This window comes from Chrysochloris asiatica, unplaced genomic scaffold (genome assembly GCF_000296735.1).
Source record: "Chrysochloris asiatica unplaced genomic scaffold, ChrAsi1.0 scaffold00011, whole genome shotgun sequence".
Classification (NCBI taxonomy): Eukaryota; Metazoa; Chordata; class Mammalia; order Afrosoricida; family Chrysochloridae; genus Chrysochloris; species Chrysochloris asiatica.
The window spans coordinates 22,104,953-22,122,911 of NW_006408529.1; the positions used below are offsets into that span (position 1 = coordinate 22,104,953).

General features: G+C 37.7%; 1 pseudogene; it reads right to left on the reverse strand.

The window, feature by feature from the left end:
* The window catches only part of LOC102816275, a 104,997-nt pseudogene extending 87,975 nt beyond the window's left edge, over window positions 1-17,022 (reverse strand).
* Between the last annotated feature and the right edge of the window lie 937 nt (window positions 17,023-17,959).

The window sequence follows — 17,959 nt, forward strand, 5'->3', positions numbered from 1 at the left end:
TATAATAATGATATATACAAAATATTACATTAAAATTGAAATAGTCTCTGAAATTTCTATAGTCTCTGCAAGTTCTATAAATAGAAGCCTACACTCAAAAACTTTTATCAAGTCTATTCTGACTCATTGTTATCCTGTATAAGGTTTTAGGCTATAAATCTTTACTGGGGCAGAATGCCTCATCTTTCTTCTGCATAGTGGCTGGTGGGTTTAAGCTGCCAACCTTGTAGTTAACAATCTAGTTCTTATCCTGCAGTACAACCAGGGTTCCTTCCATAAAGGTTGAAGCCTGGACTAAAGAAAGAAATTTAATGTTTGTATTTCACGCTAGAATAAATGTTACTTATTTTATAATACTAACTCATTGAGAGCCTAATATTTACTTATGTTTAGAAAATTAAAGTTTCAGAAAGGCACATTGAAAAAATCATAAGAATATGTATGTTTTGAAACATGTTTCTGAATAAAAAATGAAAGTAATTAAAACAACTAAGGACAATCATCCCCTTTGTAGATTTACATTGATTCATATTTATGCATCTAATTTTATTTGAAAAATGTCCCATTTATGCCTACCTATTTGTATGTGGGAGTCCTGGTGTGGTGCTATAGGATAAGCACTGAGCTACTATTTGCAAATTTGGTGGTTTAAGCCCACTACTCTCTCTTCAGAAAACCTACACAGGGTCATTATGAATCAGAACTGACTTGACAGCAATTAATATCAACAACAGATTTGTATGTGTCATAAATATTTGGTGTTATTATATGCTGATAAATTGGTTCTGTCACATAGTGACCCTGTCTAGAGTTTTGGAAGAGTAGCTGGTGGGTTTGAGTAGCTAATTGGGAGTTTCAATTAAAACCTTGTATTCCATGGATTAACTTTCAGTGCTGGATTATGTGTACATAGGTTTCATTATTCTGTTTTGCTTATTTACACATAATGCAACACTGTGAGTTAATCCATGGAAAATAAGGTTTTAATTGAAGCTCCCAATCAGTTGCTGGTGTGGACATTCTTTTATTGGTATCTGTTCATTGGGCTCTTGCTGTCTGAACACCTCCATTCTGGTGATTAGAGGGGATGTCTGAGAGAATGGACACATCAATCCCTCCACTGAAGGGTTCTACTACACATGTGCACAGATCTCCCTGAAATTTAAAGTGACAGTTTTCACTTAAAATCAAATGGCCATCACTCATCTGTCAGTTTGTCATACTGTGTTGGCTTGTGAGTTTCTGTGATTCTGAAAGTTATGCCACCAGTATTTTAAATACCAGCAGGGTAACCCATGGTGGACAGGTTTCAGATGAGGTTCCAGACAAAGACAAAGTCACTGAAAACCTTATGAACAGTAGAGAAACACTGCCAGATATAGTGCTGGAAAATGAGCCCCTTGGGTTGGAAGGCACTCAAAATGTGACAAAGGAAAAGCTGCCTCCCCAAAGTAGAGTTGACCTTGATAACGCGAATGGAGTAAAGCCCGTGGGAGAAAAGCCCATGGGATCTTCATTTGCTGATGGGCACAAGTAAAAACGAAGAGAAAAAGCTGTAAACATCCATTGAAAATTGGAACATGGAATGTATGAAGTATGAATATGGGAAAAACGGAAGTTGTCAAAAATGAAATGGAATGAATAAACATCAATATCTTTGGCATTAGTGAGCTGAAACGGACTGGTAGTGGCCATTTTGAATCTGACGATCACATGGTTTACTATGCCGGGAACGACAAATTGAAGAGGAATGGTGTTGCTTTCATCATCAAAAAGAACATATCTAGATCAGTCATGCTATCTGTGATAGCATAATATCCATGTGCCTACAGGGAAGCCTAGTTAATACCACTATTATTCAAATTTATGCACCAACCACTAAAGCCAGTAAGGATGAAATAGAAGAATTCTACCAACTTCTTCAATCTGAAATTGATCAAACATGCAATCAAGATGGTGATTGGAATGCAAAGGTTGGGAGCAAAGAGGCAGAATCAGTAGTTGCAAAATATGATCTTGGTGATAGAAATGATGCCGGAGAACACATGATAGAATTCTGCAAAACCAATGATTTGTTCATTTCAAATACCTTCTTTTGACAGTATAACAGATGACTATACACATGGACTTCACCAGATGGAATACATAGAAATCAAATTGACTACATCTGTAAAAAGGAGACAAGGGAAAAGCTCCATATCATCAGTAAAAACAAGGCCAGGGGCAGACTGCGAAACAGACCATCAATTATCTGTATGCAAATTCAAATTGAAGCTGAAGATAATGAAAACAAGTCCACAAAAGCTAAAATATGGCCTTGAATGTATCTCACCTGAATTTAGAGATCATTTGAAGAACAGATTTGATACATTACACACTAAAGACTGAAGACCAGAAGAGTTGTGGGATGACATTAAGAATATCATACATGAAGAAAGCAAAAAGTCATTGAGAAGACAAGAAAAAAGGAAAAGGTCAAAATGGATGTCAGAAGAGACACTGAAATTTGCTGTCCAGCGTAGAGATGCTAAAGCAAATGGAATAAATGAGGAGGCCCAAGAGCTGAACAGAAAATTTTAAAGATCAGTTGGAGAAGATAAAGCCAAGTATTACAACAAAATCTGCAAAGATCTGGAATCAGAAAACCAAAAAGGAAGAACATGCTCAGCATTTCTCAAGCTGGGGGAACTGAAGAAAAAATTTAAAAGCCTGAACTTTCGTTATTGAAAGATTCACAGGGCAAATTATTGAATGATGCAGGAAGTATCAAGAGGAGATGGAAGGAATACACAGAGTCACTATATCAAAAGGAAATAGTCCATGGTCAACCATTTCAAGAGGTAGCATATGATAAAGAGCCAATGATCCTGAAGGAGGAAGTCCAAGGGGCATCGAAGGAATTGGCAAAGAACAAGGCACCAGGAATTGATGGAATAAAATTGAAATCTTTCAAGAAAGTGAGGTGGCACAGGAGGCACTCACTCACCTGTGCAAACAAATTTGGAAGACAACTATCTGGCTGATTGATTGGAAGAGGTCCACATTTGTGCCTATTCCAAAGAGAGGTGACCCAACAGAATGCAGAAATCATAGGACAATCTCTTTGATATCCCGTGTGAGTAAAGTTTTGCTACAGGTAATACAGAAACAGCTACAATCATACATTGACAGAGAACTTCCAGAGGTTCAAGCCAGATTCAGAAGAGGCCGTGGAATGAGAGATATCATTGCTGATGTCCGATGGATCTTGGCTGAAAGCAGAGAATATCAGAAAGATGTTTACCAATGCTTTATTGACTACGCAAAGGCTTTCCATTGTGTGGAACATGACAAGCTATGGACAACATTGTGAAGTATGAGTATTCCGGAACAATTAACTGTGCTCATGAAGAATCTGTACCTGGACCAAGAAGCCATTGTTTGAACAGAACATGGAAACACTGAATGTTTTAAAATTAAGAAAGGTGAGCGACAAGTTTGTATTCTTTTACCATACTTATTCAACTTGTATACTATGTAAATAATCCAAGAAGCTGGGTTATGTGAAGAAACACATGGCATCAGGATTGGAGGAAGACTCATTAACAACCTGCGATATGCAGATGATATAGTCTTGCTTGCTGAAAGTGGAGTTAAAACATTTACTAATGAAGACCAAAGAGCACAGCCTTTGATATGGATTAAATCTCAATGTCAAGAAGACAAAAATCCTCATCACTGGACCAATAACCAACATTCTTATCAACGGAAAAAAGATTGAAGTTGTCAAGAACTTAATTCTTCTTGGATCAACTATCAACACTCAAGGAAGCAGCAGCCAAGAAATCAAACGATGCATTGCAGTAGACAAATCTGCTGCACAGAATCTTTTTAAAGTGTTGAAGAGCAAAGATGTCAGCTTGAGGACTAAAGTGCACCTGACCCAAGACATAGTATTTTCAATAACCTCATATGCATGTGAAAGTTGGGCAGTAAATAAGGGAGACCTTAGAAGAATTGATGCCTTTGAGTTATGGTGTTGGAGGAGAATACTGAAAATGCCATGGGCTGCCAAAAGAACCAATAGATCTGTTTTGGAAGAAGTACAGCCAGAGTGCTCCTTGGAGGCCAAGATGGCCAAACTTCATCTATCATACTTTGGACAAATTGTCAGGAGGGAGCAGCCACTGGAGAAGTATATCATGTTTGGTAAGGTGGAGGGTCAGAGAAAAAGAGGAAGGCCCCCAACGAGATGGATTAGCCAAGTGGCAGCATCGATGTACTCAAGCATGGCAACAGTGGTGAGCTTGACCTAGGATCGGGTGTTTCGTTCTGTTGTGCATAATGTCACTATGGGTCAGTACGGACTTGATGGCACCTAACAACATCATGGTTTTATTCTAAAGGCCAGGTCATTATGCACAAATTTGCATTATGTGAAAATGGAGAATACCACATCAGATCACAAAATGGAAGATGGCTACATAATTACATAACTGCCAAATTACATCAATAAGAAATTCTCAAACCACTGAAAATCATTGCACATAGCCAAGTGGCATATAACCATTAGAGCCAGCATTGCTCTCATCATCCACTTCACTACTGTTAGATGTAATATGTAAGTTCTTAATGTGAAAAATAGTCAGATAGTGTATTTTTTTACTATTGCTCTAAATGCTAAATATCAGGTAATGAAATAGTCAATAAATAAGAAGTGGTGGTGGTCACTCATAGTGACCCTGCATAGGGTTTCCAAAGCTATAAATAAATCTTTGCAGGAGCAGAAAGCCTCTTCTTTTTCCCATAGAACTGCTGGTAGTGTCAAACCGCTGACCTTGAGTTTAGCAGCCGGACTCATGACCACTACGCTACCAGAGCTCCTGAAATAAGAAGTAAATATATACTGTTTCATCAATTGGTATGCAAGAATTCTAAAAATGTAGACACAATGCAATATCATCCTGAAGAAATATTAAAAGTGATTCTTTCATAAAATATGCAGTAAGTATTCAAATGTTCAATAATCATCTCATAATTTTTTATTTTATTTTTACCCCGCCACACAAAAATAGTAATGAAATAGATCTGTTTGAGTCAGAATCAAACTGAATTCCACGTGCTGTAATTATTCTTAAGCCTGCTACAATCTATAGTACTTTCTCTTATCATCTTATGTCCTTTGATATTTATTTGTTGATGACACTGAATATTTGCTATGTTATTTCCATCGGTCTGGATGTTGCTGAGCGTATCCCCATGCTGCTTCTCTTTCGGTTTTCTTTTTTGTGTTTCTCTTATCTCTATAAACTGGTAATTAGATCTGGAAACTTATTCAGACATTTAATATTATATCTTGATAAATATACTTTTGACAGTTTTAATCACGTTCCTTGTAATGGATAGCTTTCTCCTGAGTATGTCTTTATCTTTCACATGCACCATACTCCCTCATTTAAGGAAACCATCAAACAAAAAACTCAGAGAATTTACCTTTAAAATCCTGAACTTATTTGAAATAGTTGAAGAAAATAGTTTTTATGTTTTAATATTCATGATATTACTTTAATGATCTATTTCTTATTTTTAAGCAATTATAATACTTCGGAGCTTTGGTAGTGTAGTGGTTACGAATCGGGCTGCGAACTGCATGGTCAGCAGTTGGAAACTACCAGCTACTCTGCGGGAGAAGGATGAGGCTTTCTGCTCCTGTAAAAATTTACAGCCTCGGAAACCCTGTACAGGGTTGCTATGGATCGAAACCGACTCGACGGCACATAACAACAACAACATAATGCTTAAGTATTCATAATATTGTATCTTAGAAATAAGAATATATTAACAGAAACAATTAGACAATGAACGATACACTATTTAAAAAAACATGTTAATCTCCAGATAACATATAGATGTCAGAAAGAACCCCCTGGGTAAGTATTGGCCTGTGAACCACCACAAGCTCTCTATGATTCCACAATAGCTTTCCTCTGTGTAACCGCATGCTATTTAAGGTCTTTTACCACTGCCTTCTTCTATTGAATCTATTGTCTTATTCTTTATATCTTATTGTAATCAGAAAGCAGTCTTTAAAAATAATTTATTTAGCAAAAAGGGTGACTAAGAGAGACATTTCTTTCTCAAAAAGTGCCAAATAAGCACTTTATTTTTCTCTGTCTTGAACAAGCCAACCCTAAGCATTGCCCTGAAGTTATGTGAACAATCAGCACTGCTGAAGGACTCCCAAATTACATTTAAATGTAGAGGACTGATGCTCAGAATTAAAATCCTACTTCAGCCCAAGCACCTGATCTGCCAAAGGTAATAGAAAATGTCCAAGTGATTGTACTGATTTTCCTTAGCTCTTAGATGGATATTTGAGGGAACAGATTTGTGAACCTGTGTAAAAGCTGATAAGAACTTTTAAAATTTTTAAAGTGATGGACATTCTAAAACCATATTTAAAAAGTAATTTTATATGCTGAATAAAGCAACAAATACGTCTAAAAGAAAGGCATTTTTAGACTCAAGATCACAAGTTTTTTCAAATGGCAATTCCCTTTGGCTTTACTACCTGTCTCTTCCAATGTCTGTGCTAAAGACAAGACTATTTAGAAAAGGACATTTACCTGATAAGCCTTTCAAAATTAATTTTAACTAAGCCATACCAAACATAAACTGTAATAACATTTCTGGAAAGGGAATTTATAACAGTCACATTACATAGCAGAATATTTTAGAGAAAGTTGGTTTAAGCAGAATAGAGGTATCAAAAGCACAGAAGAGAAGGCTGGAAGATACTCTTGGATTTAAAAATAATTCGTTCTTTTGGCATTCAAGAACTTAAAAAAAATGTTGCTCTGTAATTCAGACACACTATTAAAATTATACTTAAAACAGAAGAGGTAGAAGAGAAGGGGGAAAATCTGCTAAATTTTTATGTACAAATTGAGATAATAATAAATAGATTAATCTGTTAAAGATTAACTTTTATATAGTACTGATGGTGGTGGTTATATGCCGTGGTGTCGGTTCCAATTCATAGTGACCCTGTACAGGGTTTTCGAGGCTATAAATCGTTACTGGAACAGAAAGCCTCATCTTTCTCCCCCAGAACAGCTGGTAGTTTCAAACTGCTGACCTTGAGGTTCACGGCCCCATAATCACTACGCTAGTTCTACCTTAATCCTTATAATTTGTTATTAAATGCCGTCGAGTCGATTCTGACCCATAGCGACCGTATAGGATTTCCGAGGAGCAGCTGGTGAGATTGGAATGCAGCTGGTGAGGTTGGAATGCCGACCTTGCAGTTCAAATGGCTTTGCAGTCTGGCACATTAACCCACAATGGCAAAACAGGACCCCCTAATCCTTGCACTTTAGCTCCACCTTAATCCTTATACTTTGTTGTTGCTGTTAAATGCAATCCAGTTGGTTCTGACCCATAGCAACTCATAGTTGATTCCAAGGAGTGACTGCTGAGCTTGAACTGCTATCTTGCAGTTCAAACCAACCTTGCAGTCCATGCTTTAGTGCATGCTGTTGTTGAAAAGTGCGGTTGAGTCGATTCCAACCCATTGGACTCTGTAAAGGGTTTCCAAGGAGCAGCTGGTGAGCTTGAACCGCCGACCCTGCAGTTCAAACGGCTTTGCAGTCTGGCGCATTAACCCACAACGCCACACCAAGACTTCATAGAGACTGGGATTTACAATGCATCATAGAATGGAACAATATGACTAGAAGAGACATACTAAATAAATAGCTGTCCTGCAATGCTTCTCTGACGATTAGGGAGTCCTGGTGTGGCACTGTGGGTTAATGCGCCAGACTGCAAAGCCATTTGAACCGCAAGGTCGATGTTCCAAGCTCACCACGCCAGCTGTTCCTCGTAAACCCTATACAGGATCGCTATTGGTCAGAATCGACTCGATAGCATTTAACAACAACAACAAGAAGAAAAAAAAAATTAAGGATTAAGGTGGAACTAAGGCAAATTATTGAATGATGCAGAAAGCATGAAAATAATTTGGAAGGAATACACAGAGTCACTGCACCAAAAGAAAAAGGTTGATATTCAAACATTTCAAGAGGTAGCATATGACCAAGAGCCAATGGTACTGAAGAAGGAAGTTCAAGGAGCACTGAAGGAATCAGCAAAGAACAAGGCACCAGGAATTGATGGATTAAAAATTGAAATCTTTCAAGAAAGTGAGGCAGCACAAGAGGCACTCACTCATCTCTGCCAAGAAATTTGTAAAACCACTATCTTTGGCCGATTGATTGGAAAAGATTCATAATTGTGCCCATTCCAAAGAGAGGTGACCCAACAGAATGCAGAAATCATCAGGCAATCTCTTTGATAACCTATGCGAATAAGTTTTACTAAAGATAATATAGAAATGGCTGCAAGCATACATTGACAGAGAACTTCCAGAGATTCAAGCCAGTTTCAGAAGAGGCCGTGGAATATGGGGTATCATTGCTGATGTCCGATGGATCTTGGCTGAAAGTAGAGACTATCAGAAAGATGTTTACCTGTGCTTTATTGACTATGCAAAGGCTTTCGATTGTGTGCATCATGACAAGCTATGGACAATATTGTGAAGTATGAATATTCCAGAACACTTAATTGTGCTCATGAGGAACCTGTATATGGGCCAAAAGGCAGTTGTTCAAACAGAACATGGGAACACTGAATTAAGAAAGGTATGTGACAGGGTTGTATTCTTTCACCATACTTATTAAACCTGTATGCTGAACAAATAATCCAAGAAGCTGGGTAATATGAAGAAAAACATGGCATCAGGATTGGAGGAAGACTCATTAACAACCTGCGATATGCAGATGATACAACCTTGCTTGCTGAAAGTGAAGAGGACTTAAAATATTTACTGATGAAGATCAAAGAGTACAGCCTTCAGTATGGATTGCATCTCAATGTAAAGAAAACAAAATTCTCACCACTGGACCAATAAACAATGTTCTTATTAATGGAGAAAAGATTGAAGTTGTCAAGGACTTCATTCCTCTTGGATCAACTATCAACATTCATGGAAGCAACTGTCAAGAAATTAAACGATGTATTGCATTAGGCAAATCTACATCACAAGACCTTTTTAAAGTGTTGAAGAGCAAAGATGCACCTGAACCAAGTCATGGTGTTTTCAGTAACCTCAAATGCATGTAAAAGCTGGACAGTAAATAAGGAGAACTGTAGAAGAATTGATGCTTTTGAGTTGTGGTGTTAGAGGAGAATATTGAAAGTGACGTGGGCTGCCTAAAGAACCAACAGTTCTGTGTTAGAAGAAATGCAGCTAGAGTGCTCCCTGGAGGCCAGGATGGCCAAAATTCATCTCTCGTATTTCGGACATGTTGTTAGGAGGGATGAGTCACTGGAGAAGGATATCATGTTTGCTAAGGTGGAGGGTCAGGGAAAAAGAGGAAGACCCCCAGTGAAATGGATTGGCAAAGTGACAGCATCAATGGGCTCAGGCGTGGCAACATTTGTGAGGTTGGCACAGGATTGGGCAGTGTTTCGTTCTGCTGTGATCGCTATGCATCAGTAGCTACTCGATGGCACCTAACAACAACAACAACAACAAAGGTTTAAAGATGACCCTACCTTACTAGATGATATAAATCAAATCACCACCCTTAGTTTTCCTTCAGGGCATGATTTGAGTCCAATATATGGGAATGCTTTGAAAAAGTTCACTCTCTGCCCTGGATCTTGAACCTGGTTCATTATGCCTGACCTCCTGTTTTTGAGACTTTGGGACCCTCATTTGACCTGATTCACCAGGTACAGCAACCTGTTGCAACTGCTGAATATCTTCTGGTATGTTCATTTGGGTTCCTCAGCTTCTGAGACAACATGAATGAAGAGACTTATCAAGACTGATCTCTGAACTATGGATTGGAATTTGCCAGACTTCACAATTCAGTGTATCATTTCCTTGGACAGTTGTGAGTTCTGTAAGATGTGTTGCAGCACTCTATAGAACCCTGGGACACAAAAGAGAGGAAGAGTGGTGATTCATATCAAGGTTCATAAGGTATTGGAAAAGTCCAATATTTGGGATAGCTTTAACTTCCACCTCATAATCGCCATTCTTTTGCTGGCCTTTCTAAAAGAAATTATTCATACAAGGATACAGAAGGCAAAGTTTTGAAACCTTTGTAGTCATAACCAAACACCTTGAGGGAATGAGTCAATGTGCTTGGGGGTTCAGGACTATAATCTCAAAGGACATCAAGGTAAATTGGTATAACATAGTCATCCTGATGTGGAGTTGTAGGATAAGCACTGGAAAAGTAACTGCAATGTTGACAGGAAACCCTATTGTTGTTGCTAAATGTTGTTGAGTAGGTTCTGTCTCATAGTAGACCTGTATAGGGTTTCTGAGGAGCAACTGGTAGGTTTGAACTGCCACAGCACCAGAACAAGAGCCTTGGGAACCCTATAAAGGATCACAATGGTCAGAACCTATTCAATGGTGCTTAACAACAACAATAGTCCACACACACAAATGTTCAACATTTCACTTTGGTGAGTAACAATTTACCTTAAATGCTTGTACATAGCCAGCTAAAATTCAGTTACTGTTCCATCCCCATCCAGAGCAAAGAATTTTTGTGTTGTTGCTAAGTGCTGTAAAGTTGGTTCAAACCCATAGTAACACTCTAAGGAGCAGCTGGTGAGCTTGAACCACCAACCTTGCAGTTCAAACCAACTTTGCAGTCCAGCACATTAACCCACATTGCCACACCAGGACTCCATAGCAAACAATATTGAAGAAAATCATAGCTACATGGAAACATTCCAAAGTAATGACGGACCATATAAACCTCAGCCTTCAAGACCCTATGTCCAGAAGAACCAGATGGCATCTGGCTACCACTGCTGTTAAAGGTATAATAATAAAAAGTCTTGAGTGAGCAGAAGGAAAACTGGAACAAAACTCAAAATCATAAATATGACGAAGTTCATTGGTTTAATAAAGACTGTTGGGAACTCTGAGATTACAGCGTTGAGTAACATTTTCAGCCTGACATTTAAAATAACTCTCTGAGATCAACTTTCAGCCCAAAAATGGAAAGGTAAAAAAATAACACCAAGGATGTACATGTTCCTTAGAATGATCAACCATTTTAGATCTAAATGGCATCATTTACCTAGAGACAAAGTTCAGAAGGCAAAAAGAAAGAAATAGGAAAAGGCAAATAAAAATGGAAATCACAGAGAGGAAGTAGGATGAATGCTACTATATTATGGGAACTCCAATCAGTGCTTTAGTATATGCCAAGATGTCTTGGCATCTGTGCCAAGAAATTTGGAAAACAGTTACCTGACCGAGTGATTGATAGAGACCCAAATCTATGGTAATTCCAAAGAGAAGGTAACAAAACGGATTGTGTCATCAGACAACATTCATAATATCACATGTAAGTAAAATATTTTGCTAATGATAATTCAGAAATGGTTGTTGTAGTACATTGAAAAGAAGCTTCCAGAGATTCAGGCTAGATTCAGACAAGGACATGGAACAAGGAATATCACTGCTGAATAAGAGGGATCTTGGCTGAAAATAGAGAACATCAGGAAGATGTTTACCTGTGCTTTCTTGCCTACACAAAGGCTTTTGATTGTGTGGATCATGACAAGCTATGCACAACATTGTGGACAATGAGTATTCAGGAACACTTAATTGTGCTCATTAGGAAACAGTACCTAGGCCGAAAATCAGACATTCAAAGAAAGCAAGGAGACACTGAATGGTTAAAATCAGGAAAGGTGTGTTCAAGGGTTGTATACTTCCACAATACTCATTCAGTTTGTATGCTGAACAAATAATCTGAGAACCTGGATAATATGAAGAAGCACATGCCTCAGGATTGCAGTAAGACTCATTTACAATCTATGATGTGAAGATGATACAACCTTGCTTGCTGAAAGTGAATAGGACTTAAAATATTTACTGATGAAGATCAAAGACCACAGCCTTTGGTATGGATTATACTTTAAACAAACAAACAAACAAAATCCTCATCACTGGACCAATAATTAACATCAAGATAAATGGAGAAAAAAAATTGAAGCTGTCAAGGACTTCATTTTGCTCAGATCAACTATCAATACTCATGGAAGCAGCAATCAAGTAGTGAAATGATGTATCTTGTTGTGAAGTGCCATCGAGTCATTTCCGACCCATAGTGACCCTGTATAGGGTTTCCAAAGAGCAGCTAGTGAGCTTGAACCGCCAACCTTGCAGTTCAAACGGGATAGCCAAGGGCAAATCTGCTGCACAAGAGCTCTTTAAAGTGTTCTAGAGCAAAAATGTTAATTTGAGGACAAAGGAATGCTTGACCCAAGACATGGTCTTTTCAGTAGCCTCATATGCATGTGAAAGTTGGACAGTGAATAGGAAAAATAGTACATTTGCTACATTAAAGTTATGGTGTTGGAGAAGGATATTGAAAGAACCATGAACTGCCAGAAGAACAAATAAATCTGTGTTGGAGAAAGTACGAGAATGCTCCTTAGAAGCCATTATGACCAGACTTGATTCTTATACTTTGGACATATTATCAGGAGAGAGCAATCCCTGGAGAAGGACATCAAGTTTGGTAAAATGGAGGGTCAGTAAAAAGAGGAAGACCCCAATGAGATAGTTTGGCACAGTGGTAGCAGCAATGGGCTCAAGCGTAGCGACTGGCACAGAACTGAGCATTGTTTTGTTCTGTTATGCATAAGGTTGCTATGAGTCCACACTGACTAGATGGAACCTAACAACAACAACACAATCAATGTCATGAAATTAATGTGTATGAATTGCTGAATGCAAAACTAATACACTTTGTAAACTTCCACCTTAATCATAAAAAATAAGAAAACAATCTTTTTGTATTTATATGATATAACCATAAAAGTAGAACTCAACTGCTACAATGGAAATATCTTGGATAATTTTCTAACATGACCTGATGTTTTGAAATGAAACATTCATGTTTTGTAAAACAACTGGGATAAGAATTTGATGCATCTTATTGTTGTGCCCATTCAAAAGAGACATGACTTAATGGAATACAGAAATCATCAGACAATATCATATGCAAGTAAATTTTTTGCTAAAGATGGCTGCAACGGTACATTGAAAAGGAACTGCAAGTGGGTTTGTGGCATGATATGAGGGATATCGAATCTGACATTCAATGGATCTTGCTGAAAGCAATGAATACCAGAAAAATGTTTACCTGTGCTTTATTGACTATGCAAAAGCGTTTGACTGTCTGGATCATGACAAGCTATGGAAAACATTGCAGAGAATGGATATTCCAGAACACTTAATTGTGTTCATGAGGAACCTGTACATAAACCTGTACATAAACTTTAAAAGAGTTCTTTGAACAGAACAAGGGAGTACTGAATGGTTTAAAATCAGGAAAGGTGTATGTCAGGGCTGTGTCATTCACCAAGTTTATTCAATCTGTATACTCATCAAATACTCTGAGAAACTGGATTATATAAAGAAGAACATGACATAAGGATTAGAGGGCAACTCATATACCAGCTGTGATATGTAGATGATTCAATCTCGTTTGCTAAAAAGAACTTAAAATATTTACTGAAGAAGGTCAAAGACCACACCTTTCTGTAGGGGTTGCACCTCACCACTGGAGCAATAAATAACATCATGATAAATGTAGAAAAGATTGAATTTGCCAAAGACTTCATTTTGCTTAATCCGCTATTAACATTCATGGAAGCAGTAATCAAAAAGTCAAGAGACGTATTGTAAAAATATGTTGCACAAGACCTCTTTAAAGTGTTTAAGAACAGATGTCATTTTGAGGACTATGGTGCAACTGATCCAAATTATAACATTTTCAATAGCTTCACATGCATGTGAAAGTTGGACAATGATTAAGGAAGACCAAAGAAGAATAGATGCATTTGAGTTATGGTGTTGGCCAAGAATATTAAAAGTACTATGGACTTTCAGAAGAACAAATAAAGTTTTGTTAGAAGAAGGACAGCCAGAATGCTCCTCAGAAGTCAGGATAATGGGACTTGGTCTTTCATACTTCGGACATATTATCAGGAGGAACCAGTCCCTGGAGAAGAATGTCAAGTTTGGTAAAGTGAAGGATCAGCAAAAAAGAGGAAGACCCCCAATGAGAGGTATTTGCACAGTGGCAGCAGTAATGGTCTCAAATGTAACAATGATTGTGAGAATGTCTCAGGACAGAGCAGTGTTTCCTTCTGTTGTGCAGAATTCGGAATAAACTTAACAGCACTTACCAAAAACAAATAAGCCATTCTACATTCTTGGCCTTCTAAATTAATCAAATAATTCCTTAACAAAACATTTTTTTTCTCTCTTTTTATATACATTTGTTGTGAAGTGCTGTCAGGTTGGTTCTATTGAAAGTGAGTCTATATAGGATTTTCAATGAGATACTGATGGGTTTGAATGGCCTACAATGCGGTTAGCAGTCAAGTGCTTATCCTAAAGCACCACACCAGGATATATTGCTAAATCTGAAACAAACAAACATAAAGTTATATATGTTTGGGGTATTTCTTGAAATTTCTGTATTCCATAACTCATGGCTGGCTTTAATATAAGTGGCCTAGTATAGCAGTAAAAACTTTTTTTCTCCAATGCAGCTATTTCACTCTGTGTATTATAGTGGGAGCCTATGGGGAGTTACAGAGTAGAAAACCCAATTTATCTGCCATTACTGTTGTCTTGGTAAACCAAAATCTTTTACGAATTTGAGACACAATGAAACTCACACATTTCCCCAAAGAAACAAGATTGGTTTTTATGTAAATATAAGTCTAGTGACATTTAAATTTAGTCCATGAATCATAAATAAACTAGGGTCAAACATAGTTCTTTTAAGAAGTCCATATTCAAAATGAAGCAATGTGTTGTTGAATAAATGGCTATTGTGACAAAATTTTAATAGAAAGATGATATCTTATTATTTAAAACATTACCATTTTGACTGAGAAGCTTACAAAGAATATGTCACTGAATGGCACAGCTTACCCTAAAGATTGTCCTATTGCCAAGTCTTGAATTACAATTGAAATCAGTCTCGAAACTCAGAAATGAAGATAAATCATTGACCTTCTACATAGTGTTAACTTAAATTTTAAAAGAAAACCTGGTTTTCTTGGCAAACTTTGTTCAACCTAGAACACTGACACTTTCTTATAGAATTTAAATTAAACTGTCCATGATAATCTCACTCTCTTTCTTCATTAATATCAAAGCAAAGCACTCTGAAAAGACTTTCATGAACTGCCCACTACTGTCAAAACCAGTTTGACTCATAGACCCTATAGGACAGAGTGAATTCTTCCCATAGATTTTGCAAAGCTGTAATCTTTACAGAAGCAAATTGCCACATCACTCTACATCCTTTCAAAGTGACTGGTGGATTTGAACTGCTGACCTATGGTTAGCAAAAAATACTTAACCACTTTATCACCAGGATTATTTTCCATGAAATGTAGCTTTGCTAATATGTATTTTTGTGCATATCTGCATCCATAAATAACAATTTGAAATAAATATTTTGAAATTATGAATTGAATTACTGGCTCACAATTACTTTAGTTCTAAGATTTCTCCCTAAAATCTCCCATTTAGAAAAGTAATAATTTTATTTTTTTATAGAATAAAATCTGAATTATATTGCATTATCTTTTCTTTAAAAAAATATGGTGAATTGGGTGAAAGTTTACAGGGCAGATCATCAGTTTTACATTCATTCAACAACTCATTGCAATGATTACAATACCCTCCATGTACCATAAATTAAAATATTTACCTCTGTTATATTTTTCTTTTTTGATGCACACATACTGAGGTGAAAATATATATTCATTTAAATGTCCAAAGTGCAAAATTTGCAAGCCAGCCTCCTACCCTCAGGTACAATGCCTTTCTTAGTCAATGGGCTGTATAGTCCACTGCTGCTCTGGCCTTCTATACCGTAGCTTCTGCCATCATATTGTTTAGCACCGATTTCTGTGTTTAGGATTCCTTGCTCCTCTCATGCTCTTCCCTCTTGATTGTCCTAGTGTCCTCTGTTCCTGAGATGACAGATTAACTGCTCCCCCCTTTTAGTTATACCTATTCTACATTTACAGTTGTGACAATAGCCATTAGTCCTGATAACAGTTACTCACAATTGAATCATAAAATTGTATCCCCATCATCTCCAAACCCTTTCACCCAACCCCTCTTGACCAGAGGAAAGCTATTCAATGGGGAGTCTCACATACCCTTTACTCTGACACTAAGCACCTTCATGAAAGCTTGTAAACCAGCCACTTTGTGTCTTCAGAACCCCACGTTTGATAGCACAAGTCTAAGCTGTCTGTTCTTATCAACGTAGTATACTGAGGAGATAAGCTTGATCCTTGATATGAAGAATCCTTCCCTTTCAGTTGTAATTTTAGGCAACTTCATCCATAAACAAAGGCCCAGCCCAATAAGTTGTAGCAATTTATGCTCACTCCCTCTATTAATCTTCTTTATCTTCATCTGTTGGAGTTCTGGCCAGCAAGCCATCCAACCTACATCAAATGGATACTGTCTGCAAGTTTGGGAGTTCTTCCATGCCTCCCCCAACTTCAGTCCAGCTGGCTGCTTCATTCTTAATGCTAGCCCCAGTGGCTAGGTCACTGTCCATGGGCTCAGGAGACTACGCGTCTCCCTGAACTTCAAATCATTCAGCCCTTCCTCTTCAAGGTCATCAGGTGTCTATGAAACATATCCAATCTTTCCCATGTCTTCTTTGCTGTATTTCCCTACTCACAAGTTGACCAGAATGGTCATTAGTGAGCCTACATGACTCTTCATGTGTACCCTTTGCTTTTCTTAGAAAGGGGTTTAACCTGATGGGCTGACTTTTCTTACCTTGATGGCTTCAAGGCTTGCTTGATATTATCACAGCTAATCGGTTCCTTCTTCACCAATGGCCATTGGTCTTTCTTTCGAAGAGTATCTTCTGTTCTTCTGGCCATTCCTGGTGTTCTGCATGCCTTCTTAAGTAGGAATGTCCCACCTTTGAAGGTTCTGGGTAAGTCTCAGAATTCTACGTAAGGACTTATACACCAAAAAGGCTTAACAAGAAGCCTGTTTTCCTGGGCACATTCTAGTACCCTTTTATATAATCACATTAGTTATAGGCTGAAGATAGACTTACAAGATTTCAGTAATCATATTTCCCAATATTTCTTTCTATCCTAGCTAAATGTTTATATTACAATAGTAGGCAAGAGAAAACAATAGCCACAAAATAGTCAAGCACCTTAACATTATTTCCCCTCCTTTACCCATTCAAAAGGAGCTCTGGTAGCATAGTGGTTACGAATTGGACTGTGAACCACAAGGTCAGCAGTTCAAACTACCAGCTGTTCCATGGGAGAAAAATGAGGCTTTCTGCTCCCGTAAAGATTTACAGCCTCGGAAACCCTGTCACGGTGGCTATAAGTCGGAACCTACTCCACGGCACCTAACAACCCATTCAAACAATGTCTAGATACCGATATGATAGATCACTGTTGTTTCAAGGCTGTGCATACATCCCCTTCTTGTGTATTGAACTCCCACTCCTTTTTATTGCCCTCCCAGTCATACAAGCTAGCATGTACCCCTAACCTCTGAGTTACTATCCCCTTGGTCTTACCCTTGTTAACTATCAAATAATGATTCCTTTAGTATGGAAATGTTTTCTTAAACTTTTACAATAATAGTCTTATGCAATATTTGTCCTTTGTGCCTGACTAATTTCACTGCTCCTCAGAAACACTATACATGGTCACTATGTGTGTAGATCATGACAAGCTATGGGCAATATTGCCAAGCGTGAGTATTCCGGAACACTAAATTGTGCTGATGAGGAATCTGTACCTGGAAACAAGAGGCAGTTGTTCGAACAGAACATGGGAACACTGAATG